Source organism: Myotis myotis, unplaced genomic scaffold, assembly GCF_014108235.1.
Source record: "Myotis myotis isolate mMyoMyo1 unplaced genomic scaffold, mMyoMyo1.p scaffold_m19_p_12, whole genome shotgun sequence".
Taxonomy (NCBI): domain Eukaryota; kingdom Metazoa; phylum Chordata; class Mammalia; order Chiroptera; family Vespertilionidae; genus Myotis; species Myotis myotis.
The window spans coordinates 6080259-6099779 of NW_023416316.1; the positions used below are offsets into that span (position 1 = coordinate 6080259).

The 19521-nt window shown below is 44.2% G+C and overlaps 1 protein-coding gene across 5 annotated transcripts in view; it reads left to right on the forward strand.

Annotated features, from left to right (window-relative positions):
- MAPKAP1 (MAPK associated protein 1) overlaps positions 1-19521 on the forward strand; it is a 188584-nt gene that overhangs the window by 108347 nt on the left and 60716 nt on the right. The gene's annotated exons all lie outside the window — the stretch shown is intronic.

The window sequence follows — 19521 nt, forward strand, 5'->3', positions numbered from 1 at the left end:
CATAAAGCCTGGCTTTTTAGGATTTTATTTACTTCCTTTTCTACCCATACAACTTGACCTTTGCCTGCACCTTTTGTTTTCCAATGAATTAAGTCTATAGAAAGCTGATGGCCTGTGATAGAACCAGCCATTTGGATTGTGCTGGATACGGATCTGTTGGAAGCACCCTTTACTCTGAACAAGGAGAAAACTAGATCTAGAGAGTCAACTCCAATGACTTTTGACTAACCAGAAAACCCATCCTGTATACGTGGGTGTGGGGTAATGATCACAGGCTCATTCATCATAGAGTTTATTTCAGCGATTTTAATTTACTGTGCCAAAGGTTCTAGACTAAAGGTATAGTGGACAAGCTACAATTGCCTGAAACAAACATGTATGTTTTCAAGTGATTTTTAGGAGCCTTAGTATTAACAGTTGAGTGGCTCACAGAGTCTATTGCTTCTTCTCAGAAAACATTTAAAAGAGGGAATGTAATTAAACACCAGGGTGATTTCTGGGGGAATGATGACGGAAGTGACAGAAAGGCTGGGAGTGCTGCGCCTGCCCCTCACATCCATGAGGAAGCAGAAGGCCCTCTTTCTCAGGAGGCCATGTATGTGTCTATGCTGCTAGGAGCTGTAAGGAAAACTCTGCCACCATCAAGACTGAATTTAGCCACTTTGGATGAAAAACCATCCCTTTAGAAAGTAGAGCTAGCCTACTGCAGGAACCTTTTCCAGCCCAGCCCAGGGACTAAGACACCTGACTTCTGTCTCCCTGCCTTCAGAGACCTGCCTGGGACTGGTCTTCCCCCATGAACAATTTAAAGGGCAGCTTTAACAGTTGCAGTTCCAACTTTCCACAAGTTTTTCCTTGTTGAATAAGTTGCAGATACTGGTACTTTCTGCAACAGCTTTAAATGCATGAAGGAAACAAAAAAAAGAAAAATGCTTCAGCAGTTGAGGGTATTTCTTTTTCTGTCTTACACTGACAATAATGCCCCGAGACAAAGATGACTTAAAATCAGGAAGAGACATTGGAGTGGCACTGTGAGGCAGGTCTAGGCAAAGACCTGACGGCACCCACTTCTCTCGTTACCTTGCTGCTCATCGCAGGAGGGCAGTCAGCAAGGTGCATGGAGAGCACTGTGCCATCGAACCAGCGTCTCAAACAGAAAGTCAGTGAGATGTGATTAAAGCCAAATGCTGCAAAGGTGCAAGGTGGTCTATTGGAACTCCTCCATCTTCCCCCCAAACTGTCACCACATAATCACAGAAATAGCAAATCATAACAGAACCCAGCTTTCCTTTGTTGTTGTTAATCCTCACCCGAGGATATTTTTTCCACTGGTTTTTGAGAGAGTGGAAGGGAGGGGGAGAGACAGAAAGAGAGAAACATCGATGTGAGATTGACACATCAATTGGTTGCCTACTGCACGCACCCTGACCAGGGCGGGGGATTGAGCCTGCAATAGAGGTACGTGCCCTTGACTGGAATCGAACCCGTGAGCTTTCGGTCTACAGGCTGACGCTCTAACCACTAGGAAAACTGGCTAGGGCCCCAGCTTTCCTTTATTTTTTTGCACACTACATTTAATTTTAATGGAACAATATGAATTAAGATAACGTTAAAACGAAGTATGATTTAAGTGTAAAAATCTTTAGGGTCATGCAGCTCTCTCAAGCAGTGTGCCCAAAACCAAATTCATCACTCAATAAATATTTATGAAGTCTACTACATTCCAGGCAGTGAATAAGGATGACAGGGCCTCTTCCAAGAGAGCTTTAATTCTGGTAGGGGAGATGGCCAATAAAAAGTAAGCATGCCAACAAGATACATTTGTTAGGTCGTCTCACCTCCAGCTTTTAGTTGTCCATTTTCTGATAAGCAGGACTCGGTGAGTCCCAGTTTTTTTTTAGTTTCCCTCCTAAAGGGACTCTCTCTTGCCCTGGATCAGCATTTCCTCAGTCTTTCCACTTGAGCATCTCCTAATTGACTCCCAACCCCACTCCCTGCAGCAGGGACAAGTGGACAGGGCAGCAGTGGCTGGGTGAATTCATGAGTGGCGAGTGACTCCATCTGGATCAGTAGTGGAAACTAAGGTATGGGCCATATCTCAGCCTTGGAAACTGCTAGAGAGAACACTGTACCTTGCATCAGAGGCACTGTGGGCCGGCCCCAGTAGGTTCCTATACAGTGATCTTTTTTTTTTTTTTAATATATTTTATTGATTTTTTTATAGAGAGTAAGGGAGAAGGATAGAGAGTTAGAAACATCGATCAGCTGCCTCCTGCACACTCCCTACTGGGGATGTGCCCGTAACCAAGGTACATGCCCTTGAACAGAATCGAACCTGGGACCCTTGAGTCTGCAGGCTGATGCTCTATCCACTGAGCCAAACCGGTTAGGGCCCTATACAGTGATCTTGCTAGATGTTGCTGAGTAACTTTCCAAAGAGAAGGATGAGAACTCGCCATTTCTTAGGGAGAGGGTTTCGCATAGGATAGGGGTGAGCTATCATATGAGGAAGGTGAAAGCCCTTTGTGGAGAAAAACAGGTTTCTTTTTGTTTACAGGTTTCTTTTTTGTTACGGTGTCTAGGCACCGTAGCTGGCCTAGAGCTTGTGGCTAATACATTTCGTGGAATGAACTAAGGAGAAGCAGTGAAAGCTGGTCTGTGGCCCACAGCTACTTCACCCCCTGCTAGCCCAGGCCCAAGGCTGACCACTTCCTGGTCAGGAAGAGATTCACTGTACTTTGATTATTGGAGATCAAACTTCCTCTGAGAATTAAATCATCGAATGAAAATGTAAATGTCTTAAAAGTGAAATGCAGCGCACATCAGTTGAAATTAGTTGCCTCCTAGGTTTCCTTAATGACATGAATCTCTAATGAATCCTTGGGGAGTCAGAAGAGTATACTAAAAACAGGCATTTTAAGCATTGGTAATCAAGTGTGGGTACCCAGCAGGAGGAAACTGCTGCACACACTGTATCACAGAAAAAGAAAATTAAAGCAAACTCACTTCTGAAAGAGGAGGAGAGTACACGCTAAATCCTCAACTTCCGAGGTAGAAGTAATTGATGCTGCCTGATATTTTCAGTGATGTTTAAAACAGCTGAATAGGAATGCTAATGAAATAGGAAGGTGAGCCCTAGATGGATTGGCTCAGTGGATAGGGCAGGGGTCCTCAAACTACGGCCCGCGGGCCACATGCAAATACAAATATTGTATTTGTTCCATTTTGTTTTTTTACTTCAAAATAAGATATGTGCAGTGTGCATAGGAATTTGTTCATAGTTGTTGTTTTTTTAAACTATAGTCCGGCCCTCCAACGGTCTGAGGGACTGGCCCCCTGTTTAAAAAGTTTGAGGACCCCTGGGATAGAGTGTCGGCCTGCGGACCGAAGGGTCCTAGGTTCGATTCCAGTCAAGGGTACGTACCTCAGTTGCAGGCTCCTTCCTGGCTGGGCTGTGTTTTTCTCTCATCGATATTTCTCTCTGTCTTTCCCTCTCTCTTCCACTCTCTCTAAAAATCAATAAAAAAATATCCTCGAGTGAGGATTAAAAAAAAAAAAAAAAAAAAAGGAAGGTGAGTACCAGAAGAAATAGCCAAAAAGTTTAAACTAATTGCCTGTAAGAAGGGATTCAGGGATGGGCAGGAAATTAACTGGTTGTCATTATAGGACTTCTAGTATTATTTACTTTTAAAACTATACATACATGTTACTTTGGTAAAAATAAAAATAGTTCTTAAAATTTGTGAGAAGAAGACAGCTTACTTTCAAATTCAGAGCTTAAAAATATTTCTCTTTCTCTTACTTACGTGGACTTGCTCTATTTGGAAACTTCCTTTCTCCTAAAGCCACAATCTATTTCATTGTGTTGGATGTCAGTTTTCTGGGAGAACATTGTTATGAAATAGTTGCTTTCCATTATAAACATTTCAAACCTTTTAAGGCCAAAGTGTTATATGAGTATAACCTTTATATTGTGATTTTGTCAACATTTTTCTCTGTGACCTGTATTTTCCGTAGGTTAAAGCACAAGCTGTTAGCTGAGTACTCTGTCCCAGTCTAAGGATGACTAATATCTCAAATATAAACGAAAACAGCTACTTTTCCATAACATTGGAATCACAGACAGCTGACACATGTACATTTTGACAATTTTATTTTAATTGGGACAAAAATTGGTTTGCTGAATGTACTAATCCGGTTCAGTGTATCATCTAACTAGTGGAGAGGTAGGGCAGAGGTCATGGAAAAGCCCACCAAGCTGGAATGGAGCTGTCCCGAAAGGCTTGAATTCTTTGAAAACCCTGTGATGAGCCCCGTCTGTGCCAGGAACACAAAGTCTGAAGGGCCTGGCATGGCTGCTGCACCACGGCCGCCCTGCCAGGGCGCCTGAGCCTCGCTGACAGCCATTGTGCTCTCTCCAGCCGGAGAGACTAGGAGCACCGCCCCATTGTCTCCCGAAAGCCTGACTCACTGCTCTCTCCCTCTCTGCAGCCCTTGGAGGATTTATTTCAGGCATGGCTGTTTCAGATGGCCGAAAGCTCGTGCTACCACTACTATCTGGTGACCTTGATCAGTTCATTCTAAAATAAGGTCACAACTAGATGACAGGCTGCTGGTTGGTAGCCTTAACGCTGGAGCTGAATACCTGGTTCTGGAAGCATCTCCCTGGTCCCACTCTTGCTCATGTTTAGCCTGTTTGAACCTCATTTCCTCATCTATAATGAGAATAATAATATCGTCTTTATAACATTATTGTAAGAATTAAATAGAAATCTATGTCAAACACCAAGCACATAGCTGTTACTATTTTATTACTCAATAAATGTTAGTTCTGTCCCCTCACTTGGATGTCACTGTTATGAGACCCGGTCATATGCAGTTTTGTGATATAAAACTTTTCTATGAGTATGACTGTTTTGAGTCATGGTTCAACAGAGACTCTAACTGCTAAGGAACCCAGCTCAGATGTAGCCCCCATTAGGTATGGCCCAGAATGTGTGCATCTGTCTGCCCAGCTGCTCATCTGAGCTTTTCCAGGGGTCTGAGGCCCCTTGTCAGAGCAGCAAAGCACCAGCGAGAACATAGGTGTGCACATGTAGCAATGACCCCACATTCCTCTGGAGCACTCTGCATCTGGGGCTGGATGTGCACAAGGGTTAAAAGCTGGAGAAACTTTCGTCATAAATTTTCTCTTCAGCAGGACTTCCCTGTGAACATCTGACATTAGCAGAGAGGAAATGCTGATTGGCCTCAGAGTCAGCTGAAGGAGACAGGAGCTGCGGTGGAAGCTGCTGGATTTACTGTTATTAGCAAGGCAAATGGAAAGCCAGCAGGGCAGCCCAGCTCCCAGATAATAGATCTAGCAGGAAGGAAAACTCCCAGAAAGGAAAATGGCTGGCAGCCATGACTGCTCTTTTTCCATTTTTCCATTGCTTTTACGTGTTCGTCTTGTGTGTTTAGCACAAGGAGAAGCATGTTTTAGCATCTTAGGTTATAAGCCACAATTGGCTTAACATAAAACAATATATATAAAATTTAGCTTCTTATCTGTTTGAGTTGAACATGGTGAAGTGTGCAAAATTGTATTAATATAGTAATAATTGCCATTTATTGAGTACAATGTGCTTTACATGTGTAATTATCTCATTGAATCTATAAACAACCTCATGAGTTAAAAATTATCATCCCCAACCTGGAGGTAAAAAACAATGCTTCAAGTTAGCTGAAGCTGGGATTTGAACCCTGCCGTTAAGGTTTACCAATCTGGTGGAATGTATTGAGGCAAGAGCCCAAATGTCTGTGATGAGGCCACACCGGGTACTGGCAATAAGAAAGGCACTTACTGAGGCTGGTGTCCTGACTTGAAAACACAGCCCTAGTTGGTACCATAGTGGTTGGAAGGAAGATGGACAGGCAGAGAGGAGCAAAGTTGGCAGGTGGAGCTGATCTCTGAAGGGTCCCTGCACCCAAAACAGGGAGCAGGGCAGATGGACCACAAGGACCGAGGAGGAACTGTAGTTCTTGGCAGCAAGGACCAAGGACGCAGATGATGCTCAGCAATGAAGGGCGACAGTACAGAGAGCCGGGTCCTGACAGGGTCAAGTAAACAACACAAGTGAGCAAAAATTCTATTGTCACAATTACGTCTAGAAAAATGTCCCTTACAGATGCCCATCAGAGGCCATCGTACTGGTTTTTCTCATTAAATCCAACACGACTAGTTTTTTTCTCTAGCATGAGAACAGATGAAAACTAAAAATTCCTATCTTTAAATGCTAAGATCAAACTTGGTACAGAAAGACACACTCTAAGAGAAGCCAGAAAGCTGAGACATCTCCATCCACCCAGTTAATTGAGTTAGTCACTCATCAGACATTTAGCAAGTTCTGTAGTTGCAAAGATGAATAAGACTCCTGCCTCACACTCACCCTCTTGGGTTTCATTGACTCACTGAGAATCATGGCAGGTGGAATTCTCCAAACAATTTCAAGTGTTCTCTGGTCATGTCTCCCCCCGTACCCCCCTCCCCTTCATTTTTATCAAGCAAGTATAGGTGGATTCAGATAAATGTATCATTTATGCACAAGGAAATTCAGGCTGGTGGGTGGCGTCACAGGGCAGGCACGATTTTCAGGGAGGTACACTGAGAACCTAGCAGGACACCAGGCCTGGGGGCAGGTGGGCCAAGGGCAAGGGCTAGGGCATTTACCTGAAGGAGACATGAAGGCCAAGACCAGATTAAAACAAAAGAAGCCTTGTATTTGGTTGGCCCGAAAGTCAGAAATCCTCTTGCCTTGGAACAGAGTCTGCAGATGAGAAGCATGTTCAGTGTTGCACTTTCCCGAATGTGCAGAAAGGAAGCAGGTCAGTCTAGGAATCGGATAGGGCCTGATGTTGTCGCGGGCGTCAGTAGGAGAAAAGCATCGTCATTGGAAACCCAGTAAAAAGGGAAAAGCTGGTTGGAGAAGGAAAGTTAAAAAAGTTCATAGTTGATTGTCATGTGAAATTAGAAGCAAATAAGTGCTTGGAGTTCTCTTTGTTCCTGCAGAGATAGGCCCACACCATTCATTTTCAGTGGTGCTTAGGACCTGCTGTCTCACCCAGGGCTGGAACCCCTTCCACCACGGCCACTGGCACCCAGCTGCTTAGAGGACACTGTCACCCCCGGTGCCTCACTGAATCTGCTCAGCAGCCTGTCAGGTCCATGCAACTGTTACCCTCATTTTACCGAGGAGGAGACTGAGGTTCAGAGAGGATGTGGTTCACCCAAGCCAGTCTCCGGCTTGCACGGATTTGAATGGAAGCCTTCAGATTCCACAGTATCATACCAAAGTCTGATGATCAAAAACATTTGGCCCCAAGCTTGTTCTGCATTGACTCGGGCTGGAGTCACCATGTTTATATAGCTCAGAAAAGGCCGCAGACAAATGAAGTCTCCTTTTTGTTCCTTTTGTTTTTGTCCCTAGGTGCTTGTGACTAAATTCACTAATTTCACTGGCTGTCAAGGCTGTGTTAAGGAAAATGGGTTTGAACTGCTGTGGTTTTTGAGTACTGGACTGGATGTCAGAAACCTTTGCCATCACGGGGAATTCTGTCACTCTGGATTTACTATCTGTTCGCCGCAGCCGAATTCCTCAGCACTGTGATTTAACGCCTGGCTCCCCATCAGCCAGTTTTGGCATTTATTTGAATGCATTACCCCACTGGTTTCCATAAACTATTTTACAATTGTTTAAAATAAGTGACTGTTTATTTCCACAAAAACCATCTGTATTTCCTTACAGAGCAACAGATAACTGTATGTAGAATTTGGTAATGTCGCAGTGACTCAAGTTAAGAAACACAGATTGGATTGAAAAATTGGATGCTAAGGGATAGTGTTAAAGGCTTCCATCCTTCCTAACAAGTGAAATCTGGATTTGAAGGAGGAAAAAATTTTTCTTTCTCACAAGTACTATCAGGCCTCCCTTCTCCAAAGGAAAGTGCATTCATGGCAGGTCGGTGACAGGATGTGGACTATTAGCGTTCCTCGAGGTAGCGAAGTGTGTGCCCCTTTCAGCGCTCCCTCTGCCTGAGACAAGCCGTGTGGAGACAGTTCTGTCCAGTGGCTTCCAGTCTTCTCTGGGTTTTGCAGTTTGGGGTTTCCATGACTACGCCTTCTTGCTCTGATGTTGAGTGGTTTCCATTGAGCCTTGTGTGTTGCATCTCAGAGAACTCTGGTACAAAGCATATTAGGACAGGTTGTTGTGGCGAGGGACCCAAACGGATTGGGATGGGGACTCCCATTACCAAGCCAGTGTCCAAAGCAGCAGGGTCTCAGCTTGACCTACATCAGCTCCATCCATCCCCAGGACATGCAGGTAGAGCTGGGGCATTATTGAGAGTCTCCAAGCAGCGGGACATTTGGAGTCAGACGGAGTTGGAGCTTCAAGTCTGCTTTGGAGAAAGAGGTAGTCAAGGTGGTAGCCAAGCAGACTGGGTTTCTGTTTAGTCAGGAAATATCCACTATATACACCTGGTCATCCTAGGACTGCAGAAATACTAACATATTCTCTCAACTTGCATACAGCTAGTACAAGAGCTAGCCCGTCAGAGATCTTTTTAGTGTGGGCTGCTCAGAAGTCCAGAGGCAGTGGCTCCTACGCAGAGTTTTGACTCCCTGAGTAGGAGAGAACAGCACTAGAGAAGTGAAGTAGAAGAAAGATTATTCCAGACAGAGGCACTGTATAAGCAAAGACACAGAGGGTTGAAACAGCATAGTTTGGAGGATATGTCTGGATTACTGTGTTATTAGGTGGGAGGTGGGATGGGAAGGAAATGAGGCCAGTGTAGGTGACCTTGAGAGGCAGCCTTTGCTGAGAACTAGAAACACCCACCCACCCCTCTAACAGTGCTGCCGGGAAAGCAGAAGCAGCAACCTAGGAACAGGATGTATTGAATCCTAGGAACAACTCTACGAGGTAGGTGCTGTTATTATCCCTCTATTACAGATGGGGGCGTAAGGCACAGGCAGGCTAAGTAACTTGCCCAGGGTCACACAGCTATTAAGTGGTGGAGCTGGGAATTCAAACGCAAGCAGTGGCTTATAACCATTATGCCGTCCCAAATGTCTTGGGGTCAGCAGAGGTTGCCAGGCACTCCCTAGAACACACACACACAATGTTGAGTTTAGGGCAGAGATCAAATCCATACCTCCCTACACAGTTTGCAGAGGACACACCACCTCTATTCTCAAAGCCTGAGTGGCGCCCTAGCTGGTTTGGCTCAGTGGATAGAGAGTCGGCCTACAGACTGAAGGGTCCCAGGTTTGATTCTGATCGGGGCACATGCCTGGGTTGTGGGTTCAATCCCCAAGAACGGGTGTGCAAGAGGCAGCTGATCGATGATTCTCTCTCATCATTGATGTTTCTATCTCTCTCTCCCTCTCCCTTCCTCTCTGAAACCAATAAAAACATATTAAAAAACGAAAGCCTGAGTGGAGGTGTCAGGACTGCCCTAGAGGGAGGTTGGTTGAGTAGGTCAGAGAGAGACAGTGCAGAGTCACCCTTGGGTTGCCACAGCCCACGTGGAATCTGTGAGGAGGACGCGGCCAGCACAGTTGTCTGGACTGGGGGATAGAGCGGTAGATGGGCACTCTGACCTTTGGTCCTCTGGTCCTGGCCTCTCTGGGAACAGAACTCTGCGCACCAGCAGCCCAGCCTCAGATGCTCCAGTCCTCTTCACCTTTGCTCCTTAGAGCAGCTCTGGAAGTCTCTGTGTTCCAATCCATGGCTTGACTGGACCACAGGGACCCCTGAACATCCTAGGATCTATGCTATTTTAGTTCCTGGCTCCTAAGGTGTCTCCTCAGCCGCTGCTGAGCCCCTATAATCTATGGGGAGCCAGAGACAGTGAGAAAAGGCCCCGAGGCCACATTCCCTAATCTGCTCTAGCTGGAATCATCTATAAAATTGTTCCAACTCATTTTTTAAAATTGGATTTTTAATGACAAAAGTAATGCCTGTATATGCCCACTGTCAAAAATCCAAACAAGATAGAAGTCTATAAAGTAGAAAGCCAAAGCCTTCACCTTTGCTATTACCCCATCCTACACCCAGAGTTAATTCTAGTCAACAGAGCAACTGTGAGAACAGTTCAGCTCATTTCCTTTCAAATTGGGTTGGGCTAAATGTGCAGCAAATTTGCACTCACACATATAAATGCATATATTGCTGGGTTTGACTTTATTCAACTGGAGCATACTCCATACAGTCTGTATATTTTTATTTAATAATGTATCATAGAAATCTTCCCATGTCTTATTAACTTAGCTTAATTTTTTAACAGCTACATAACATCCAGTGTACATTTATACTGTAATTTATTTAATAGTTTCCTACTGGAGAAATTTAGATTGTGCTATTTTTGATACTAAAACAGTGAACATCTTTGAACATACATCATTGTGTGCTTGGAGTAATGTTTCTCAGGACAGATTCCTTTGTTGGGTCAAGGTTGTTCAATTTTAAATGCCACCTCGTTGAAGCCGTTGTATCTAACAGATTATTGAGCACCTACAAAGAGCCGAGCTCTGGGAATGCGGAGTTGGGTTTTTTCCAAAGTCTCTCCACCTCCATCTTTAAACAGTGCCCTGACTGAAGAGGAGTGAGGGTAGAACAACAACAAATAGACAAAATTGCTTCTCATCCAGCATGCTCTGTGCACAGACAGAGGCAAAGCCCGAGGAAGTCTGGATGAAAGAGCTCTTGATTCTGACATGGATTCGGGCAAGGCTGCAGGGAGGAGGGGAGATGCCAAAAGGCGTGCCTTCCTCCTCCTCCCAGGAGCCCATCTGTGAGGCTGGGTATTCAAGAAGAAATCCATTCTAAAGAATTATGATGCTCCGGCATTTTCTCCTACACAAAGAAGGAAATCTCGGCTGTACGCCCTTTCCTTTCCTCCTCGTGGCACTTTCTGATTGATGATTGGAAATGATGGCAATACATAAACTATTTTTCTTTTTATTTTATGACCTGGTAATAGCAGTAACATATTTCCAGTAAATGTTTTCTATCGCAATAAAAAAGTTGTAACAGGACTAGAAATGGGTATAGTTAAACCCTAAAGAAATCACACTTTCAGAACTGTGCATTGAGGCAGTAACTCTCTAAATCATTTAACTTAGGAAAGGGCCCCCTCCCTGGAAAAAAAAATCAGGGCAAGCAGCTGGTGTTCAGGTTTAGTGCTCCTGGGATAGGTACCTGCTGTTAGGGCTGGGGGCTATCAATTTTAACCCCCTCAAGACCAACTACCCCCTGTCTTCCCTCCTCATCTCCCAACCTAGATTTCACTCCTTTCTGAACTGATAAATCATCTCAACTTACAATTTCTTTTTTTCAACCCGAAGGTCAAAAAGATTGTAGAATCTCTTTCTGGAATACAGCATAGGAGTGTGGTTATGAGCACAGGCCCTGGGGCAGTGGTTCTCAACCTTCCTAATGCCTCGACCCTTTAATACAGTTCCTCATGTTGTGGTGACCCCCAACCATAAAATTATTTTCATTACTACTTCATAACCAATTTTGCTACTGTTATGAATCGTCATGTAAATATCTGATATGCAGGATGTATTTTCATTGTTACAAATTGACATAATTAAAGCATAGTGATTAATCACAAAAACAATATGTAATTATATATGTGTTTTCCGATGGTCTTAGGCGACCCCTGTGAAAGGGTTGTTCGACCCACAAAGGGGTCGCGACCCACAGGTTGAGAACCGCTGCTCTGGGGTCATACACCTTGTCCTGGCCTCACTACGGGCACATGACGTAACTGCTTTACTTTTTTTTTTTTTTTCCTCTGTAAGTGGAGTTTATATAGGGCCTACCTCAGAGAGCGTTATGATTAAAGAGCTAATGCACCCAAGGCGTTTTGTTAAGGGCCAGGTGAGACCTCGGTGTCAGTCACTGTAGTTTTCAAAAAAGAGCACCCTGATGATCTTGTTAACTTTGCGCAGCGGTATAACAGGCGACAGCTGTTGAGTGTTCATTGGTCCTGTGCATTTTGTCACGCATCGTCTTTGCAGTTACTCCAGGAAGGTTTAGATCACCTAACTTACCGAGTGTCACATAGCTTGTAAAAGAGCCAAGATTTTAATCCAAGTCTTTTTTACTCCAAAACCCAGGCTCCACAACCGCCACATGTCCACCTTTTAGGACTAGATACTCAGTAGGACCCGAGATGTTGGAACTTGGAGCAGTTCTGTCTCACTCCAGACGTGACCGCCTTTGGCTGATAAAGCTTTGGAGTGTAATGTTGAGAGCCTGTGCTCTCCAACCGTGAGGGTGAGGCAAAAAAAGCATTTCCTTTCCCTAATTGCAGGCAGAGCAGCCTGCCCCCCTCAGTTGATCCTTGTTTTGGCTTTGTTACTCTAAGAGGATGAATAGCAGCTGCTGCTTCTGTGTCTGGTATCCTTAACATGCCCTAAAAATTAGGCCTCTCCACCCTTGGTCTTTAATTTCTGATTCTAGCTGACACCTCCATTAATGGTCCAGTGCAAGCTTTCTGTCGACTTGAGGACGACTGTGTAAAAGTGGTTTTGCTGTCCTATCAATAATAGTCATAATTTCCCCAATACTCTCATCAGCAGTGAATTGAGTCTTGCAGCAAAGAAATGGAAACCCCAGTGCAGTGGTTTTAAAGTGATTTGTCTTGTAGACGGCGTCTTGTTTCAGTAAAATCAGGTCAGTGCAGACTGCTGGGTCAGACGCAAGTCTGATGAAAATTAGTTGGAGGAAATTGATCATTTGAACCTTAGGTTATTTTTAGCTACTACAGCTTTTTAATATCTCTGTTTTTATTTACTTACATTTGTTTTAATAAACTTTAACCATCACTGCCAGGCAAATTAAATGTCTTCACCATTTCAGCCAAGCCGTGGATAAGAAGAAAGGCTGCTCTCTCCACCCCACTGTAGCACGGCCTTCCCTTCACAGCTTTGGGATTTGCCGTCGTTATGGTGTTGTTTAAACACTTACACCCACTCCTCATCCTCCGGCCATTTCTGGGGTTTGTTTATTGCACAGACTGGCCCCTTGACCAGTCTGTTCTTCATTGCTATTGAAAGTTAATGGGGGCAAAATTGCATTCCCAAACATTTGAACCTGCAGTGGCCAAGGCCGAACTTAGTTGATCTCTGGTGATCGGTTCAATTTAGTTACGATTTTTTGCCATTAGGCTGGGGCTGAATGATGGTGATTTGGTTGAGGCCAAATGTCTGAAGAAAATTGGCTCTCTGATAAGAGTGCTGTTATCAGAGGGGGCTACCTTCTCATTTACATTTAGATGAGTATTGATTATTTATTTACTCAGAGAAGTGAGATTCGTTTCCAATCTTATCTTTCTCGTCTCTGCTTGTCAGCAGAAAGAGAGATAGAGCTCCTGACATCAGGCCAAGATAACAGCACTTTGTAGTAAAGATAAAAGTTGGAATGGGCCTTTTTCTAGTCTTGACTGAAAGGATAAGTTTTAAAAATTAGAACTGATGGGTCATGCTTTCAAAACCTTTCCTGAAGGTTTTGCAGTTTAACTAGGCAGGAGAATTGGTTTATTGGAACAGCCTTGGTCTTTCTTCTTTTGTAATAGGAATTGTATTTAATTCGATTATATTCAGCTGTTTCACTGAGAGCAAATTGTGTATTGGCTCAGAAGAGGCTAAAGTGTGACCTTATTGTCATGTCAGCTTGTTCCTTTTTTATTATTTAAATTCCAAATTATCCACTCTGAGCCTCAGAGGGGGGATAAGCTGCAGTGGTTATCACTTGAATATAATTCGGTGCTTATATTAAGATCAAGCAGAAAATGATTATAGTCGCCCCTAGAGGAAGAGCTATAAGCGATGGGGCTGACATTTTAGAATAGCTGATGTTGGGTCTGAGCTCTGATATTGACGCGTCAGCTTGTCAGTGATGGCTTTGGCTCAGTGAGGAAATCGCATTCAGCCGGCCTGCCATGGAGCAGACAAGGCTTGGCACAGTTCGCTCCAAATGGGTCTCCCTGCCGCCAGTCTTCTGCAGCCCATTGTCAGCAGTGCCACCAGAAGAGTCTTACAAAATATATAGCTGATTGTGTCAACCTCTTGCTCGGTTAGCATGTGTAGCTTTTATAAGAGAGAATCCAAACCTTGACCAACAGTCTGGGTCAAGCATCCCAGCTGCAGCTTCCCCTCCTACCCCCACCGACCCTGGGCCTTTTGCACGTGCTGTTTCATCTAGGAATTCACTAATTCCCTCTTCTTCCCCTGGCTCCAAGTCCTCCTTCAAGACTGCGTTCAGATGTTTCCACCTCAGGAAGGGGACGTTCATTGTCCCCTCTTCTGTGTTCCCACAGCACCTTGTCCTGACCAGGGGAAGGGCACTGTTGGGTCTTTGCAGCTTATCTGCTCATGTGTGTCTTGCTGCCTCCCCAGCCTGCTTGAGGGCAGGGATCAGTGATTATTCACCTGTGTCTGGAACATTGTCAATGTTCAAGAAAAGTTTGTTAACTGGATGTATGGATGGCATTATAACACCATATATCTTTTGATATCTCTGCTGCTATGGTTGGTTCTGTGGGTTCAGACATTTACCACTTTTAGACCATATCTGTAGGACCTGGGAGACTAGGGAGCTTGAGGAACCCTGGCTGCTGAACAAGTCTGTAGTCTGAAATGCTGTCTGTGGCTTAAAGGCAAGCTGGTTTAAACAAATATGCTCCCTCTCCCAGCCCCACACCCCTCCTTGGACACTTTGATGCCAGCATTCCCTGCCACAATGTCTCTTCCCTTAATGGGGCTGTTAGTCTGTTGTGACTTTGGACTAGGGATCTGCCTGCACCGCATCACAGTGGCTTCTGTTCCGGCCTGTACTTGCAATAATACTAGTAGCGGCCGCCATTGAGCTCTTCGCTAAGGGAGTCGAGGATTGTCTCAATCCTCATAGCAACCTTCGGAGGGAAGTTCTGTTATCCTTGTTTACAGATGAGAAAATACACAAGAGACGAGTAACTTTCCCAGAATGCATTGTTACCCCCTGAGTGGGTACAGACACCAGGAGTTTTCTGCTCAGAACCCAGCATTGCCTCTTACTTGCTCACACTTAACCTTCTGCTGGCTACTTTCAGATTAAAGCAGCTCTTTAAGCTGGCGAATGGAAAATAGTTGGCATGAAGGTGTATGCATGAAAGTGGTCAGCCTTTGACTTTATCATTTGTCCTCAAAGAATACATGATCTGAAAATTACACCAAGGAAAATGGAAAATAAAGATTCAGAGAGTGAAATGATGCAGAAATGTGTGCCCAGTCATCATTCAGGCCACACGTTTAGAGCTGAACTTCCTAATGGGCAAAGGAGAAAGGGACACAGTATCAGTTAGTTACATGATTTATGTTCAACTGTCAGAAAATACAGAAGAGCCCGGCAAGTATGGCTCAGAGGTTGAGCGTCGACCCAGGAACCAAGAGGTCACTGGTTCGATTCCTGGTCAGGGCATATGCGCGAGGTGCAGTCTCTATCCCCAATGGGGGGCATGCAGGAGGCAGCCAATCAATGATGTTTCTCTTTCCTCCATGTTTCTGTCTCTCTATCTCTCTCCCTTTCTCTCTCTCTAAAATATCAATAAAAACATTAAAAAATATATAAAATAAAAATACAGGAGAGCAAACCTATTGCTCCAAGGAAGTACAGTGCTTCCTGCTCCCGAGGTCTGAAGGGCGTTTCTCCTGTAAGTCTTTAGAAACAAGGCACAGAACGATAGGGGCGATGGTGTGGCTTCTCTCTCTGGGCTTCTGCACTTGCTTCCCATTGGACTTGAACTCTCAGCCGGCTCTCAACTATCAAGGTATTACATACTGACACCTTTTATGTTTCAGTCCAGGATTACAGAGACCGAGAAAACTGGACTAGCATGTATGCATCCCCCACCCAGCAGATACTACAGATTTTCTTTGAAATTTATGCACTGAGATGTTTGCCAAAATCCTGCTTGAGTATTAGAACTTGGAACCCTCCCAAAGTGCCCAGAGCAGTATTTTGTTCTAGCCCATTTGGTGGCATGGCATTACTGCAATAATGCGTCACTGGAGTGCCCGACAGATTTCCTTGTCACCGCAGAGGAACTGCTTCCCAGAATCTCCCTTTGTGTCCCCTCTGCTGTGAAGTGGAGGGCTTGCGGCTTCATGCGCAGCTGTGACATTTTAAAACCTCTTTCCAAAGGGTGGCTGTTGCCTTGAGAACTATGTCCTGTTCAGTGTGAAAGAGCCTTTTATATTTTATATAATCATTTCTTTGGCAGAAGTATATTAAAAGAAACTGACCTCACAGCTTGTCTTTTTTAAATGGTTTTGGCTGCTGTTTTTTCTTTCCTCCCATGTCAGCTGCCTAAAAATTAAACAAGCATTTTATAGAAACTATAGTTTGATAGATAGGAGGTCTGGGTTGTCATAATCTTGATTATAATCAACAGGCATTTATTAAGTACTTGTCATGAACAAGGCACTCGGGTTCGTATGAATATAGAGAGTGCAGGCCTAGAGAGCTCTGGGTATGAATCCTAGTTCCACCACTTCCTGTGAGACGTTGTGTGAGTTACTTAACTCTGTGAGTCACAGAACAGAATGCATACTCTTTAATCCTAGCGTGACAGTAAATGAAATGATCTGTATAGTACTTGGCACAAAGTAGGCCCTGCTATGTTATGTTACATGATCTTAGTATTGTTCCCGTCTCATGATGAGGAGTGATGATAGCTGACACTTAAATAGCACTATTAATGTACCAGACGCTGTTCTAACTGCTTTACAACTGTTAACTCATTGAATCCTCACAGGCCTCTGAGGTGGGACTCAGCCAGGGCCAGACCGAGGTAATCTGGCCCCAGTCCATGCCCTTCATCATCACGCTATATTGCTTCTGATCTCTACCCTGCCTTTACACAACATGGCCTGAAGTTATCAATCTGAATTTTTCAGGGGGAAATGTGTAAAATAGTCTTTCTATGTGCGATAAGTTACCCAGTGTTTGGGCAAGAGTTAGAGAGAAATTGATCTTTGGAACAGGGAGTTTTCCCTTTGGGTTTAGATCTTGAGTCTCGCCTACAGTTTAACCATCTACCTCCCCCAAAGTCAAGACCCATCAGTTGTTTGCTACCTCCCCCAAAGTCAAGACCCATCAGTTGTTTGCTAAGCTTCTACTTCTGACCTTTGTGATCTTGGGCAGATTACTTCATCCTGCCAACCTTCAGGGACCCGTCTGGCAAAGGGGTATAATAATATCTACTTGCTAGAGTTGCTGCGATTATTTGGTAAGGTAACATATATAGAGTGCTTGGCACGTATGGTCATTCAGTATATGAGAGTCATCATCATACTAAGCTTCAAGGGGAAAGTCCTAATGCTACTTTCCAGAAACAAACTATTTCAATAGAAATATCTGCAACACCCAAGAAACAAGAAAGTAAATGTTGAATGATGGCATTTATGGCTTTGAGAGTGGTGCAGGCACTTGTGTTTAGGGATACAGAACCCTTCTTAGTACTCCCTACCTACCCTGGTTTCCCTCATCCATATTTCCCAGGCAGCTGCAGTGCCTGGAAGGAGAAAGTGTACAAAGAGACCAGCCTGAAGTCTACCCTAATGCAGACAACGTGTTGGCTCCCAGCAATCAGGAGAGGGGCGGCTTACTTTAATCCAGCTGTCAGGTAGACAGCTCGAGAAGCCCAACGCCCTGTACACTGCCCTCAAAGTCACAGGAAGCATGCTAGGTTGCAGGGTTACTTAAGATGAAAATATCGATCTACATAAACTGATAATGTCTAATTTGGATTAAATTTTGCATATAAAAGACCCATTGCAGATGCCATGATGTGTGATAATTATAGTATCCTCAGAAAAATGGCATAGTAAGAAATCAGAGGGCTTATAAGTGCATACAATGTTTACTAAATATAAAAGTAGCCTTTATTTAGTATAAGAAATGTGAAAAATACGAAATAACACCAAAGAGAAAGAAAAGCACTCATTTCCCCACTATGACCACTACTCACATTTTGGAAATAACCCTTCAGTATTTTTCCCCCTGTGACTTTACATATATTTTTCATAATTGCAGTCTTTCTGCACATATTGTTATAATTTTCTGTTTCATAAAGTAACATATTATAAACATCTATATATATAAAAGCCCAGCGACCCTTACAGTGGAACAACTGGTCGCTATGAAATGCACTGACCACCAGGGGGCAGACACTCAATGCAAGAGCTGCCCCCTGGTGGTCAGTGTGCTCCCATAGCGGGAGCACCACTCAGCCAGAAGCTGGGCTCACGGCTGGTGGCGGGAGCCTTTCCTGCCTCCACGGCAGCACTAAGGAGCGGCGAGCCAAACAGTAAGGAGCTGCCAGGCAGCAGTTAAGAGCGCGGAGTCCCAGGTTACGAGAGGGATGTCCAACTGCCAGTTTAAACATCCCCCAAGGGGTCCCAGATTGCGAGAGGGCGCAGGCCAGGCTGGGGGACACCCCCTTCTCCCCCCTGTGCACGAATTTTGTGTATCGGGCCTCTAGTGTTTTATAAGATTAAATATTTTTGCCACGTTACCATTAATATCTTCACAGTACTTCACAGTATTTTGTTTAACCAGGTATTTCACAGTATTTTATTACATCTAGGTTATTCCCTATCATGAAAAAATGATTTATTATAGCTAAACTTTGTACCCAGATATCACTGTAAATTCATAGAAGTGGATGTCAGTGCCTCACACACAGTGTTGCTGGGAGTTATTAGGGATGAGAGCTCATACAACAGGCCAGTGTCTTGGAAAGCAGCTTCGGGGGTGAGGATGCCCCAGCTGTGAACGTGGCTGTTAGGGAGGGGGAAGGAGAGGGTTCATAGGAATCTCTCACCAGCTAGGTTTTCTTAAAGTTCAGCTGGGCATGATTTTCTATGATTACTTCCACCATGAATGTGAAGGCTGCAATGACCAGCAGGAAGTGTGCCTGGTGATTGACAAATGTTATCACAGATGGGTGGCAGATACCAAGAATTACCTGTATTCCCATACCTTTATTTAATCTTTTTGAAATTAAATTGAACTATGTGTAATGTTGAAATGGGTACATTCTTGACCTGAATATAGTGTGTGAGAGTTTATAAGAATGGTGTAGACTTCTGAGCATGTACTTGCTTAAATACATAGTTATATGTGTTTTGAGCATTGTTTACTTTATAACAGTTTATAAGCTGTTAAGTATTGTAAAAAAAAAAAAAGGACTGAATGTATGTAAGAACTCTGAGAACTGACAGAGTGTTGAGGAAATTAAGTTAGAGAGCAGTTCAGGAATACCGTGAAACTACGTGCTGCAATGAGCATAGGATATGGGAGAGGAGAATGCCTGAGGTGAGTCAGATGCTCCTCCTGAGAAAGGAGAAGGCTGGCTAAGTGACAGCAGCGGAAGAACAGCCTAAAAAGATGTGTTCTGCCTGGGAGGCCTCTGCTGCTCCCTCCCATC